We start from the raw sequence: 8,766 nt of genomic DNA, 5'->3' as shown, positions 1-8,766 counted from the left end.
GTACACATAATTAGATTATATTTCATTTTAAGAAAGCAGTTAGCAAGAAGAATTCTGACTCCAATCACATTAATTCATACTAAGCAAGATTTTTAATTATATCCAGGTATCTAGAGATGCAGGAAAGTGCTTAATTCACATGGTCTGGTGGAGAAGCAGGCTACAGTCCATTTTATAAACCCCACTTCAACTTCCTTAAGACCAGTCCACCTTTCTTTTCTCTTCTTCTGCTCTCTCCTGAGCTCCCCCAGCCTGTGGTTCAGGCTGGCTGTGAGCCATGCAGCACAGTCCTGAAGCTGAGCAAATGCAGATATCAGCCCAGACTCGGGGCTTTGCTAACCTATTGTTTGGAGATGGCATTTTCCTAGCAAGCAGAGTGAGATCATGTCTGCTCATTAAAAAAGTGCAGGCAGACCATTGGATCCAAGGTAATGTCAGTTATTCCTCAAAATTGCTGGCACATAGAGTGAAGCAGAGATTAAAAGCAAATATGGCCTTAACGCACCGTTATGAGTTGTGCTGCTCAGGGCTTGGCAAATGTTCCCACCCAGAAAACCCCCAGGGCTTGCACTTATTCTGCCTATCAGGCCAGGACCAGAAATCATTACACTAGAAGTAAGGAGCATTGGAAAACATCAACATTATTTAACATTGTAGAGCTGTTTCTCCAGAGAAAATAGGGTTGCTACAGGGATGAAATACAACGTATGGGTTTGGAATGTATTTTTGCCCTGGCGAACCAAACCTGGGGGACAACGTGTATCCAGAAAATTTTAGTGAGCCAACTTAGTGCCAGCTTCCTTTCATTTTTCCTCAGCCCACTGTGCTGAGTCCAGGCCCCAGCTCTGGATTGAACTGCTCCGGAGCCCCTGGAGAGCACTTCTAAATGTGGCAGAGAGTTGGGAAACAAGGCATCGATTCTTATTGATCTTCCACCTCCACCTTCATCCTGGCTAGACAAAATCCCCTGCTAATGTGCCCCTGGGTATTTTCCAGGGCTGCCCTTGCACGGGAGAGCACAGAGCAAAAAATGATATCAATCTATCCAAGTGAAAAACAGGACTAAACGCTTCTCACTTTACTTATGTGAGCATCACAGCACCTTGGTAATTAGTAGTTGGGGGGGTTCTCATTCTGAAGAGTTTAACAAATATTAGTGATGTTGCGGAATGCTGCTTTGAATAATAAACACCACTGGAGCTATTTATCAACAAAAGTTTTCAACCAAGGTCAGGCACAGAGGATTAAAAAAAGCCAAAACAGTTTATGAAGTATTAACTGGGTAAGTGACATTGCTTAAAAAGCAAAAGAAACACAGGGGAAAGCTATTGTACACATTATTAACTTATGGAATTTGATCTTTAGATATAATTTAATGCCCTTGTAAGGCATTCAATAACACTTTAGTACTGTTAATGTCACAGTATTTCATCAGTTTACCCAGTAACAGTCATATGTTAGAACAACAAACACATGCCCTGTAATGGTTTTTATTCCAATATCTTCTAAATCTATATTCACATAGATGCCTTCTTAAAAGTCCTTAGGAAAGTAAGAACATTATGAATTATTTTAAGTGAAACCAAGATTGCCCCAGCTTTTACTTTACTTCCTTTTCCCAAGTATTTTTTATTTTTGTCTACACCAGTTACCAATCTCAACTAAAAGCAGTCCTAGGCCACCCCTGATGAGATGCTTACAAAAGTAATGAGATTTTTAAGTATCTGTTTCTGTCCTTGGGGTTTGGCCATGGGTAAGATCCTAACACACAGATTTGCACACCCTCCCCACTAAAGAGCACGCAGTATCTTTCCTTTTTTAATTTCCAGAAAAAAATGTTCTTTATAAATCTGGGATTATGGGCAGGTGTGGCCGCAAACAAATTTGGGAAGGTGAAGTAATTGCTGTTTGCTGAAGGTAATTGCTTCCTGTTACGATTACCATAGCAATTAATGTAATTCTCTATAATACCATCGGGAATAATAAAGTTAGTGGAGAAGAACAGCAAACAAACACCTTCGTCTGCTCTGCAAAACAGATTAGTACCAAACCTGCCTTGTTACACGGACAGCAGGAGAGCTGCATCGTCATTAGCACTTCACTTTCTTGCTCTTAAATGCTTGGCTTAGTCAAAGTCATAAGAGACAATTAGGGTTTTTGTCACTTAGCAACCGTAACTGGGTTCAGGAGCGAAGCAATTTGCAACAGACAGTACTTGACCATCGCAGCACATCTACAGCCACTCGCTCCTGTTTGAAATGCAGGAGTCTGGGCACAGAAAAACAACCAAAGCACCTTTTGAAAGACGTGTTTTGGTTCCATTTTTCAAGCTACTAGAGGAAGTTGGTCTTCCCCTGATTTCCCACCATCCTATCAACCATCCAGAGGAGTTTTTGAAGAAGTCCTTGAGACAGGAAGCACGTAGGTGAGCTAAGGTAGTCTCAAGGCATCTCAGTGCTAATGCCACCCAAGTCAACTGCAGTGAAACACCCGTGTACCGTGGATATCACAGTGGACCTCTCCTTCTGTGTGTTCACTTGTATCACTTAGGTGCTTTCCAGTTTCAAGTAGGTACTTAGAATGTCCTTGGATAAATAGGAAATTTTGAATGAAAACGTGACACAATGAAATAATGAAAAAATTACTGTAATTCTACATTTCTTGTAAATTATGGGACCTTGGGTCTTCAACAGTGCTAGACAAATCAAACATTGGTGACAAAAAAATCTATTCCTTTTTATAGAAGTACTTCAAGTAACTCCATTTTAGAAGGATCACAATATGTAGTTAAGACTGAAGGCCTAATTCTGATACTGGTTGGAGCTGTTCACACCATGGGCTCTCAAAGACTCAATTTAAGTAGTGCACATAGGGCAGCAACAGGCACATTCTACTTTCAGCTCTGTCCTGATAAAAGCACCCTTGATTCACACAGCATTGTCCAGGAGTGACACAATTGTGTACTTTCCTAGGAGTTTAAACACAATCTTGAAAAATGTTTGATGGATATTACAGGAGCTCCCAATGGAAGCAGAAGCCCAGTACAGCTGGTCTCGGAACACTAATGGACAAAGAGAATTTTACTCTGATATTTCAGCATCCAGCTAAACCATTCAGTTCTGGAAGACTGAATAGATGTAGCTGAAAATCACAGTAGCCAAGTATTTCTCATTACTTTTTGCTGCTGAAAATGCTATGGAAAATGGAGGAAATTACTTTGGCTGGGGCATGCAATGCTTGCCTGGAAGTCCTTAAGTATTTTGTTCAGCCCCAGTACACAGAAAATAAAAATGTCTGAACAAATTTATTGAGGGTTTATTTCTCTGCTTGTCACACTTGACAGCAAATCTGTGACTGGCTGGAGATTGGTGCTGCTGTGTGGGGAAGGACAGCTCTCTCTTGCCACACCAGCCTGCCAAATCTCTGGCACTGGTGATCTGCTTATTGATCATTGCTGGGAGATCCAGCTTTACAGACATCATCTGCAGGGGTGCAGCAGAAAGGGAGTCAACAGAGGAAAAGTGGAACAGCAGCTGTGGGGCCTTGGCAGCAGAAGAGCAACTGCCTCCCCTCAAAGCAGCTCCTGTGATAGCAGTGTCACAAAATCTACATTCGCCTGAAATAGTACAAGATCCAGCAACGGTCTTGGTATATTAGACATGTGTTAATTACGTTCTGTAGAGAAATAAAATGACATTGAAATTGTCTCTAATAGTGTAAGAGCACCATGAAGCTACTGTATTTCCTTATGCTAAAGTAAGCAGCAAAGATTGTGATGACATTTTTGCTTTAAGAAATACTCTTCTTTTTTTAACTTACGCTTCTCATTAAAACAAAATAATGGGTAACCACGGATCTAGTTGTCAGGCTCAATTTATGCTTAATGACACGTGAAGTCTGCTCCTTAACTGCCAGAGAAATATGGGCTTCTGGGTGTTTCCTTCCATTCCTTTCTTAAGCATGTGCAGCATTCCTGCCTCCTGAGGATTCATTCTTTAAAAGGCTGTCATGTGCCTTTAATACTGGGGAATCCTACTCTTCCTAGTCCTTAGACTGGAAAGCCTATGTGTTACACAAACATTTGTTAAAATATTCATATTCCAAACCAGTTTCAAGGCATACCTTATAAATTTCAGATGATCTTAGATTCTGAAAGTTACCAGGGATTAGTCTAATATTTTCCAGCCAAACTCCAGAGTTTCAGGTACTGAACTGAACATGGTGTACCTGAAAGAGAAGAACAAATTGGAAAAGTGTAAATATTAGGGGAGGTATGACACAGAATCCAAAACTTCAAATAGTTTTTCCTGAATCATCTTATTCTGTGAGACTTGAAACCTACACAAACACCATTTCCTCCTGAGGCAGGAAGAATTTGAAATCTGGAAGGCTGAAAAATAACTCTCCCAAAAACCTTTCTCTCACATCTCTGCTGCCATGTTAGACACCAGAAAAAGTACAGGAGTGTGTGAAGGCCTGGATGTGAGCACCTGACAGTGCCATGCCCCTGGGTGACCTGCCACTCCTGTGAGTCACAGGGTGACTGCTGAGCAGGGCAACCTGAGATCTGACAACCTCACTGAATTCTTTGTTACAGCAGCACACCTGCATCCCCTCTGGATCAATGAGCCCTGGGCAGAGAATGATTTGGTCTTACCTGGTCCTTCCTTTCCTCTTTCTTTGTGTGCTTTTCAAATACCACAAGGAAACAGATGGCCATCCCTGGCACTGCACCTCACTGTTTTGCCCAAACAAGTCGGAGCCAAGGTTATGATGAAGCTGGACATGGCTATCTATTGGCCAGTGTCCTTGGCAGGACATGTCCACACAATTTCAAACATTTTGTCTGTGGTGTAAATGACCAGACAGAACAATGCCTTCCACAGGCTTTCTGTTCTCCAAGTCCTTTCCAACTCCATCTTTCGGAGTAAACTCTTTTTACTGTTCATGCTTGTTGCTCCTATTTCCCTTTCCCTGCATGTTACCACGTGGGATAAGCAATGCATGCTGATACTGCCCAGACACAGCCCAGTGATCTGCCAGTGAATTCCTTCTGTGGGTGTTTGAATTCCCCAAGAGTAACTTACAGATTTAATTTAGTCCCACTATATCACTGAAACAGAACTCTGCACTTTCATTTTTCTCTGTCCTGGGATATCTTATGCTTCCTTATGCTATTCCCAAAAGCAGCTGCACAGGACATCATGTATTGTGATGGTTTTATTTTTGGCTGGCTCATAATTAAGTGTTAGCTGGTGAGTTAAAGTATTATGCCACGTTCCTTGTCTAACACTACAGAGTAGACTGCTCAGTGCTTTACAACTTCTTTTTAAAAATTATTATTTAAGATATGGTGATATTCTGAATAACTTAGAAAATTACTTTATTTGGCTTTATTGCATGCTACCACTGAGGACTCTTCAGGCTCCTCACACTACCTGCTGTTGCAAAGCTGATAAATATGAAACATTGCCTGTTGATAACCTGCAAGGAATATTATTTTCCTCAAGTAGAACAAGCTCTCTCCTTGTGACATATTAGAGGGATCTTGATACCAACTGCCACCCATTAACATGCTAATCAGCCGCAAAGGGAAGCGGCAGAACGAAAACCACAAACCCAAAAACTCATCAAAGGTTGAAGGAAACCACGGTTTTACCACAGTGGTGCTGTACCAGCTGTACCAGCAGCTCCTGCTCAGACTCAGTACATTCATCCTTGGGGCAGGACTGGCAGGACTAGTCACCATTTCCCCATCTTTTCACCCAAAAGATTTAACCAGTCCTCATGACCTTTCCTTTCCCAGCTCCTGCCTTCCCATGGCAATGGAGAAAATAAAAAATACAGTATGTTCACGAATTACAGGATCTAATAACTTGTACCTTATAATAAACATATTACTCAGAGGTGATCTGTACATTCAGTCATTAGAGCCAACAACTTCAGCACTTGCTTTACCAACTGTTGCTTAAACCGTTCTTATTATTTTTAAAAAACACATGAATACATAATCTATTTCTTGGAGTTTCCTGTTAATTGTGGAGAGATTCTGAATTTGTTGTCTTCACCATGAATAAATCCATATATTTCACTTGCAATTTCTGGCTTTTCATGCTGTAGAGAACACTCAGACACAGTCTCATGTGACATTAAAGTCACTGCACCATGTCTCTCAACATCATTAAAATAAGGAATCATCTCTGCTGAAAAAATGCAAAGAAAAAATTCCCAGCTGCATTATTTTCTCCTCTAGAGAAAGGATTTTGGGATCTTTTTTAAAAAGGACAAAATGCAAACCAACATCAGACTGAAAGAACAAGAATTTCCTTTACCTTTTAAAAGACCAAAAGCACCAATACTGATTCTTCTGTTACTTCGCCTCACTTCCTTGCAGTTAAAACATCTCTTTTGCAAAGCCAGTAACTGAAGAGTGCAGCCAGTCTATAAAGCTCAGATGGGGTGAAAAATTGAGTTTTGAAACTTTGCAAACAAGTTGCTCTGAACCAATTTTGCCACAGCTGAATCTTTGCCTTGTTTGTTCTCATTTCCCACAGGTAGTTATGGCATTGGCAATTTGAAATAACTTGCTGATATTCAGCATGTTGTTTTATTTTCTCTCCTATAATTGAGTTGTGCCGGTTTGACATTTTGATTCTGCACTGTAAAAAAAGCAGATCCAATTTACTGAAATTTCTGTGGTTGATTCAAAAATACCGATTCAATTTCTCAGTACATTCATTAAGGGAAACATACGTAACCTTGCATTTGTTTGCAGAAACAAGTAGCAATTCATCAGGAACAAGAGGAACATCTCACTCTCCCCGGAGTAAGACACAGCTTTGGGCAGGGATGGATCCAACCTGAGGCTTGGTTTCCACAGGGCTTTTCTGTTTTGGAGTACAGTCCCATGAAAACCATTGCAGAGCCACTTCAGCACTCTCTTGACCCTGCATCGACACCTAAAAGGTTTCCACCTGCTACACGCTGTGTGAGAAAAGAGGGAGAACAGAGGCAGCAGTAATGGCGAAGGACCTGGTCAGTGCAAGGTGTTAACTGGGGAATCCAGATTTTCAGAGTAAACATAAGAACTGACAACATAAAACGTTCATAAGCCAGCTACTCACTCTCCTCTATTTGTGGGGACAAACCCTGGCTCTTGCTTCTGCCCACCCTTTTGGAACAGAAACAGATTTTGCCTGGACAAGGGCTCAGGAGGCTCAAGATGCTGCCCCATCAAGTCCATGCCCCTCTGCAGAAGTTTATCCACAGCCAACCAAAACCTGAACAACCCATTTTCCCTCAAAACTTCTAGTTTACTCTGCATGACCCAGCTGGCAAAACCCTCAGCACTGCTGATGGAGGAAAGAAAATAATCATGGTCCTTAATACCCTCTTGCCACCGGCTTCTTTTTAACCTTGGGGAAAGGGAAGCTGTGGTTTCATGAGATACTCTTCAGCTTTAGTGCCCTGAAACATCAGATGCAAAAATGTGCTTATATGCATCTCTTTGAACTTACACTGTTTCCACTAATTCAATTTCACCACTCTGTTTTGCTGCTGCCATCAAAATGTACTCTCAGTATATAAAGCAAGGCTCTTCAACAGTTTTTCTAAAGGATGTGGGTTGGAAAAAGCATAGGAATAATGGACAGGACTAAAAAGATGTTTACAAGTAGCTGGTTTATAATACATGTGAGATCTAAATTTCAGTATACTGGTCACAGACTTAGGGATTTCAGAGATGTCTGGGTAGGTTCTTCCCATACAAAGGTATCTTATACACACTCTGCACACATACTTATCTCTACCTGTGTGCCACACTCAGGAACTACAGAATGGTAGGAGAGGGAAGCTAAGTGCAATAATCCCGCTGAGCACTAGAAACCAGCATCTGTTCCAAAGATCCAGAAATAAATGGTGTTGGGAACTTGGAGAGATCCTGATGGTGGTTTTTCAGATGAGGTTTTTAACTTTTTCCATCTCTTTCTGCAGCAGAGATTTCTTTTTTTGAACCAGACATACCTTCATATGGCTCAGAGCCGATCCTCCAAAAGCCAGTCCTCTGTAGAATTCTCTCATCCTCTGCTTTTAATACCGTATTGGTGGATCTCTACCCCACTATTCAGCTTCTGTTAAAATAGGTACTTTTTTCTTAAATTCCTAAACTTCCAAAGAAATGACTATGAAAAGAACAAGAGCACTTCAAAATCTACTGGACAAATTTTTTAATTCCTCACTTCACATCAAAAGACAGGATTCCTGTGAGCTTCAGGCTAACAGAACAGAACTTTAAAGCTTCTCATTCTTATTCCTAGGAAGTAGCTGAATCGTTATGCTTTTCCTGGCTCATTTTTTCCCAAACTTGAAGGATGTAACAGTTGTGAGAATCTCTAGCATTTGTCATGTTAGTAAAATAAAACAGGCCTTATTTTCATTCAGTAAAACTGTGACTTTTCTTTGGTCTTTCTTCCCTAATTTAAAAATTGTGAAGGACAAAACCTTCAGAAATTACACTTAAAAGTGATTAATTTTGAAAATAATTACGTGCTTGACTGATTGTGTGGCAGCATTGATTAGATATTTTCTGCTTTGACCCAAAGTCAGATTAAGTAACACAAGTGAACAGGCAGTTATTTCTATTGCAGCATCTAGAGAATGGTATGGATGACAAAAGTAGATCATCCTGCAGTGAGCTGCCACTTCTGCCAGTGTGACTCCAAAGGAAGGAGCAGCCAGGCCCACAACTGCCAGTGGGAATCAGCCAGC

The sequence above is a fragment of the Chamaea fasciata genome, unplaced genomic scaffold (genome assembly GCF_029207755.1).
Source record: "Chamaea fasciata isolate MVZ Bird 193981 ecotype frontalis unplaced genomic scaffold, bChaFas1.0.hap1 SCAF_10, whole genome shotgun sequence".
Taxonomy (NCBI): domain Eukaryota; kingdom Metazoa; phylum Chordata; class Aves; order Passeriformes; family Sylviidae; genus Chamaea; species Chamaea fasciata.
Note: the sequence above shows the minus strand (reverse complement) of the source record.